The sequence below is a fragment of the Onychomys torridus genome, chromosome 11 (assembly GCF_903995425.1).
Source record: "Onychomys torridus chromosome 11, mOncTor1.1, whole genome shotgun sequence".
Classification (NCBI taxonomy): Eukaryota; Metazoa; Chordata; class Mammalia; order Rodentia; family Cricetidae; genus Onychomys; species Onychomys torridus.
Window position 1 is genome coordinate 3,731,593 of NC_050453.1, and position 7,050 is coordinate 3,738,642.

The 7,050-nt window shown below is 46.9% G+C and overlaps 1 pseudogene; it reads right to left on the reverse strand.

Annotated features, from left to right (window-relative positions):
- Positions 1–4,202: 4,202 nt before the first annotated feature.
- Positions 4,203–6,561, reverse strand: LOC118593402 (annotated as a pseudogene).
- Positions 6,562–7,050: the final 489 nt, after the last annotated feature.

The window sequence follows — 7,050 nt, forward strand, 5'->3', positions numbered from 1 at the left end:
CCGCAGTCAGACACCGAAGAGAAAGATGAACGCTCAGCTTGCTTTTACCTTTTATTCAGTCTAGGACCTCTGTCCACAGAATGCCCACATTCAGGCCCAGTCTTCCCATCTCAATTAGGCCAGTCTAGAAACTCTTTCTCAGACATGCCTGGGAGGTTTGTCTCCTGAGTGATTCAAGATTCTGTCACGTTGATAGTCAATATTTGCCACCACTCCAGAGATGGCCAGCAGAAGTCTAGAGTTCTCCCTCGCTGTCCTTGTCAACCTTGCAGGCCCTGAGCCTCTGACTTTAAAGCCACACTTCTGTCATATAAACCTCCCCACCCCACCCACATCTGCAATGTTGTTAGAGTAACCCTAGCAACAGCTGAATGCAGCACCCCCCACCCCCCACACCATGTCCAGATGAGCTTGAGGCTGGGACCTCCAGGTCACACCTTTCACCTGCTCAGAGGGGCTGGTTTTAGAATGTAAGGAAGGGAGGCAGAGTTTCCCAGGAACCACCCCCAAGTCATCCTCAGGGTGTCCTGGGACCTACCACCAGGTATCTCAGCTTTGAACCGGTCTCCTTCATCTCTTCCTAGTCAGCTCCTCTTCCTCCTCCTTTTTGTTTTGTTTTGTTTTTCCCGAGACAGGGTTTCTCTGTATGTCACAGGCTGTCCTGGAACTCACTCTGTAGACCAGGCTGGCTTAGAACTCAGAGAAATCTGCCTGCCTTTGCCTCCCAAGAGCTGGGATTAAAGGTGAGCACCACCATGCCCAGCTGCTCATCCTTCTCTATCTGTCCTTCCCTCCGTCCATTGGTTTTTCTGTCTCCATCACACATGCTGGCCACTGTTCTAGGTGTTAGGCACACAGTGGGGGACAGAAACAGATAAGAAAGAGTCTGGTTCAGGGGTGGGAACAGAGGCCATCTAGTCATTAACATAGCTGAAACCAGAATAAAAACCATGTGGTGATAAGATCTGCCATGTTGGGTAAAGGTGCAAGACCATCAGTCTTATTTCCTGCTGAGCTCTGACCCCAGTGTTGCTTGGAAACTCTGCCCGGTGAGGCCAGCTTGGCTCAAGTTAAGCCTAGAGTGACTTTACATGCTGTTAAGCGTGTTGTCCTGGAAGCAGTTTATTGAATGTGACTGTGGGTATCAACGTCTGCCTCCTATGGAGGGCTCTCTGACTGTCCTGGCTTGATTTCCTGGGTTAAGACCAGGATATGACCATAGCAGAAGAGTGAGAGACCCAGGCAGTCTGCTGGAGGTTTGGGGTTCCATGTACTGTATGGGTAGTGCAGTTAGGGTTGTGCCCTGGCACAGCTGCTGTGCCAGGGAGCTTGTAGGAGTTGCAGGCTCTGACCACACCCAGATCTCCTGAGTCAGGAACTCTGGGGCCTGGTGCAGTGTTCAATTTCTGCACTCTCTCCTAGGGAAGAGGAAGACCCTGGAGGCCGAGAACATTAGCAGTCAGAAGTACCAGTTGGGGACAAGCAGACATGTTTGAGAATTAGCCTCTGGTTTACTGAGGCTTGGTTCTCTTTAATAAAGTGGGAAAATAGTCCCAAACCTCAGTAATGACTTCTAAAAATTGTGGGGATGACATTTGTCAAGTGCTGTGACCCTGGAGCAAGAACCACAGACATGAGCTAGTTACAGTTTTTGTTTGCTTGTTTGTTTGTTTTTATGAGCGACTGCCTTGCCTATCTACAACATCAGGCACTCCAGAGCTTAAGTCTTCTGGGTCAATGATGCTTTGCACATGGAGCAGAATTTGTGAGGCCAAATGCTTCCTGGTTCCCAGCCTTCTGGGCGTGAGGGTTTATGGGACAAAGGTTGTCAGGAATTGGGACTTCAACTTGGTCTAGAAGCAGCAGCCTATGGGTTAAGTTGCATAGGCAATCAGCCACCAGATGCCAAGAGCATCATTGTTCCTGCCTGATCTGAACAAGGAAGGGCATGGGTGGACAAGGTGGGAGGAGAGGGACTCTAAAGGGTGACGTGACAACAGGTGCCTGTGGAAGAGAGGCATAAATAGTGTGAATGTAATCTGAGTGCTTCTTGTTGTCCTACTGCGGTCCTTTTAACCTCCCAGCTCCTTATCTGTCCAAATAAAATATTTCTTTTTATATTATAACCGTAATGAAGCCAATGAGCTTGAATCAGCTCCCCACTGCTGGAAACAACTGCCCTAGCAGGTCAGACAGGCCAAGGGAGACTTGCAGACCCAATGAGCTCATTTCCAGAACTTGTGTGTCCTGATCAACTCCTTTTTACAGGGGGTTGATACTGGAGGGAACCTCCCTGTCATTAGGACTTCCGGAGGTAGGGTGGGGTGGAGGGGGGGAAATGCAGTCTCTTCCTACACAACCTTCACAGAGGATATACAAGCAGGGTTTCCTCACCTCCTTCCAAGAATATATATCCCTGCCCCACCCCCCTGCACAGAGGTGGCTGAGTCACTGGCCCATGGTGTTTAGAGACAAGCTTTCCCACAGGGAGAGACACAGGCTAGTGTGGACCCTGCAATCTAGGACAAGGCCCTGGGCAGGAAGAGATAGAGTGGTCTTCCTTAGGTCCTGGGCCTAAGTGCATCCCCAGAACACTTTCCTGGTTGGATTTAGACAGGTTCCACTGTGCAGTGATCTCTGGATCCTTCCTCTACCTCTGCACAGATAACCGGCAGGGCTTCTGGCATATTCCCTAGAATGCTCATCTGACCTCCTGCCTACGGCTCCCCACATGAGTAAGAAGCCAGCATCCCAACAAGAGGTGTGCTAAGCAGAGGAGAAGGAATGTGTCCATTCCTGTGGAAATTTCAGTTAGCTACAAATGTTCCCTAGTTATTCCGACTTGTTCCACTTGTCTGTATTCTTGAAAGCCACCTAAAGCTCCTATAAAGAAGGCAGACTTCTTGAATGATAGTCTGGCCTGTATCTTGAAGAGGTGGGGTGTGAACTGTGATCATGTGGAGGAAGTTACTCCTGTGCCATGGGCCAGTCATAGCTAAGACTCATGAGAAGTTGAGGGTGTTGGTGATATGTCAGCCTATTTGTGCAGCTCCAGAAACACCTGCTATACCTGTTTGGAAGAGAATCATATGCCACCTGGGGACAGCTCTTTCTCCCTGCGCCACAGAGGGAAAGGATGGGAGTGCCCTCATCTTAGGAAGCCAACCCCTCTTGGTCATGGCTCCTTGTTGCTCCATCTCACACAGCTTCTGACACCTTCTGTAGGTCCCCAGCTCTTGCCCCTCAGTTGCCCCAGGTTTCAAGCACCCAGCCTCCCCTACCCCACTGTGGCTTCCTCTCCCTCCCCTCCTTCCCACAAGCATCCCCCAGCATGTGTCTCTCTCTCCCATGGAAAGCCAGGCATGTGTGGACTGCAAATACAATTGCAGCTACATAACTTCTGCTCAGCTGTGCCACAGAGTAAATTCCTTATTATCCTCAGGGGGACCCGTTCCAGGACTGCCACACCAAGCCCTGAGTCCCTCACATATTTGCACATTGCCTACACACTTCCTGCAAATGTTAAACTTCTCTAGACTACTTACAATGCCTGTGCAGTGTAAATCTCTGTTAATGTCCAGGGAGCAATCATAAGAAAGAAGCTGGTCCAGGTGTAAACATATCAATGTGTAACACGTTAAAAAGAGTTTCTGTGTAGGGTTGGCTGAATCTTTGGGTACGGAGAGCCCATCACATCAGAGCAATGTTCTTTGGATTTTTTGTTTTTGTTTTTGTTTTGTTTTGTTTTGTTGTTTTAACTCTTTGGGGGCCTGCCACCCAGTTCCCAAATAAACACACAGAGACTTATTCTTACTTATGAATGCCTGGCTTTAGCTTGGCTTATTTCTAGCCAACTTTTCTAACTTAAATTATCTTGTTTCTCTTTAACTGTGTTTTGCCTCTGGACTTTTTACCTTTCTTTATTCTGTATGTCCTTCTTTCCTTCTTACTCTGTGGTTGGCTGTGTGGCTGTGTGGCTGGCTCCTTGTATTGTCTTCTCTTTCTCCTTCTCTCAATCCTCCTCCTCCTTCTTCTTATTTATTCTCTCTGCCTGGCAGCCCCTCCCATCCTTTCTCCTGCCTCATTATTGGCCGTTCAGCTCTTTATTAGACCAATCAGGTGCTCTATCTATCTATCTATCTATCATCTGCTTAGCCAATAAATGTATTATCTTTATGAAAAAATCTTCATAGAAAATTGCTTTAGCTCTCAGCAGCCCTTTCCTGAGCTCTGAGGAAGCTTGTCTTCTTTTGAGCAACCTGATCTTTCTTCTGGGCAAGAGACATTTTGGGTTGGTTCCACCTCTTCTTCACTTCTCTCTTGGGCTTCTTCTCATAGACTGGATTCTCTCGGATAGCAGCATGAGCTTTCTTATACATCTCCTCCATCATATCTGGAGTCATGTTGTTCTTGAGGTACTGAGAGAACTGTTTCTTATAAGCATCTTCGTCTTCCTCCATCAGGTAGCGCATGTAGTCTGCAACATTCTCACCCATGATGTGCTTACAGTGTACTTCTGCATTGAACTCCTTGCTTTCAGAATCATAACCAGGGAATCATTTGGTACTATGAGGAATAGACAAGCCTTCATCCACAGCTCCCTTCAGTATTGAGAGCCGCTAGTAGCAAAAGTCCATGAGAGTATACAGCAGTGACAACTAGTGTTCAGAAAGTCAACCTATCAGAACCAAGGTTCTGTTAAAGGAAACCATCATGCAAAGTGTTATGGAATTACTGCCTTTTGAATGAACTGGCTATCTCTTGCAAACTTCTTATGCAATAACAACTATGATTCTCCTCATTAACCGTGCATTTCCATGTTATGTGTACATGTAATCTCACGATTACATCTCAATCTTATGGGCACAACTTTCCCTATACATTTGGGGGTAATTGGACAACTGTCCCCAGCTGTGTTTACTTTTCATTAACATATTATCTGTCCAGGGCCATTCTCCAGACAAAAAGATACCTTCAGCAAAGATACCTTTTTCCAAGGACAAACCTGCACATAGATAAACATTAGCTTATCTCACTCACAGATAGAGAAAAGAACCACTAACAATTAAACCCCTTACCTTCACCCTGGGTTATTTACATAAGACCCTAATTTAAGAGATTTACTGCTCACATCCCTGGGGTGAGGTTCTAGCCATTTGCTAGATACTGAGTTAAGGCAGTTACTTCCCACTGGCCCAAGGAGACTGCCTACAAGGCCAGATGACAATAGGTACCAGCTTCTTTCTTGTGCAAATTAAGTTTTTATTACTCCTCAGCCAGGTGCTATTCCTAGATTTTTCTGCTCGGCAATTACTCTGAGCAAAAGTGCTTTTACTAACCAAATACTACATGCTCTGACATAGGTTGCTTAGCCACCTAGCATACGTCCCCCTCCCATCAGAAAGCAGCTGCAGCGGGGGGGGGGGGGGGAGCGGCACCAAAGACAGTTGACTTTCTTGTGACTTACTGACCCCTAGCCATTTCTAGATTATAGTTTGAGCACGTAAATTCCCTAATTGACCTTAGCCTTTAGTTGACCTACCAGAGAACTCCCCTTTTGTCACTCTCCTTTTGGGTTGTAATTGGAAGCTGACAATTCATTGCTTTATGTGTGGGTTCTTATCACCTCTCTCTGAGACCCTGGAAACTTCAAGCCTCACACTGCTTTATCAAAGAATTACTGTGTGGGTATATATACTGGTTCTCTGAGAGCACGGGGAGGATAGGATTGATGGAGAAGACCAGAGATGAGGACAGAGATGGAAAGAACCAGGTAGAATGATGAGGGAACAGCAGGAGGGACCGAGAGCAGGAGGGCCCGGGAGCAGGAGGGCCCGAGAGCAGGAGGGACCGAGAGCAGGAGGGACCGAGAGGAGCGAAGTAAGAGAGCAGAAAAGAAACTGTGCAGCTAGAATCTCCATAGAAGAATAAAGTGATGGACTAAAGAACTCAGTGTGCTTAGATTCATTGAATATCCCTCAGATTAGAATCCTCAGCTGGTTGATAGACACTTCTGCAGACCCTGGGAGCAAACAATATAGGCTGGACCTAATATTGTTTGTGTTACTTCAGAACCCCAAAAACTTTATTGCCGGTTGTAGTTCGGGTAAGACCTGCATCCAAACAGCAAGTGAAGGCACCATGCTGGCCATCAATGCTTTCCACATTGTATTCATCTCCAGTCACCTCCACTTGGCCTGAATTCATAGATCTCATCCATACCAAACCTGCTGAGAAGGCTGCAGGCCAGCAGCAGTCTAGTACAATAGGCTGCAGCATAATTTGTCAGGCCAACTTTCACACCGTACTTTGGCAGCTCATGTGCATATGCTGTGCACACAATCATGTCCCCTTCTATATGGGCATACTCAATCTGGCAGATGACATCTCTGTTGGTTACACGAACTATCCTCCGGTATTTGGGTGTGCTGTACTTATTTTTGCCTTGGATCACCAGTCGTTTCCGAGCTTTGTAGTCAGTTTACCCTCTCACCACCTTCTAACTTTCACTTGGTATCTCCTGAAGTAGGCCTTATTCTTGACAACTTTCACAAACCCCATCCTATGAACAGCAACCCGCAGCCGCGGCTCCACATAGACCTGCAGGCCAGGCGGTGCTAGGAGGAAAAAGCCAATCAGGCGTTTTAGACAGGCACAGTAACACAGCTTCGCAGAGTTAAACAAATGCAACATAAAAGAATGCAACACATCTTTGTAGCATTAAGCAAAAATTTCATAGGTAAACAAATGCAACACATCTTCAACTAATATTCCACAACAATGCTTAATCAGCCCACGTGACTCTTCATAGGCCGAAGTCTGCCTTCACTTCAGGTGCTTGGGGGAAAATCTCTTCTATGTTTGTGTTTGGCTGGTTCTGGGAGATCTTGTAGGGAGTTTTTTGAGAAAAGGTTACAACTATGTAGCCCAGGCTGGCCTTGAATTCACAATCCTCCTGCCTCAGCCCTTCTAAGAGCAAGGATTACAGGTGTGCATTTTAGAGGCACAAAGGACATTCATGACACTGTATGAGCCACTTGTCTGTAGGTG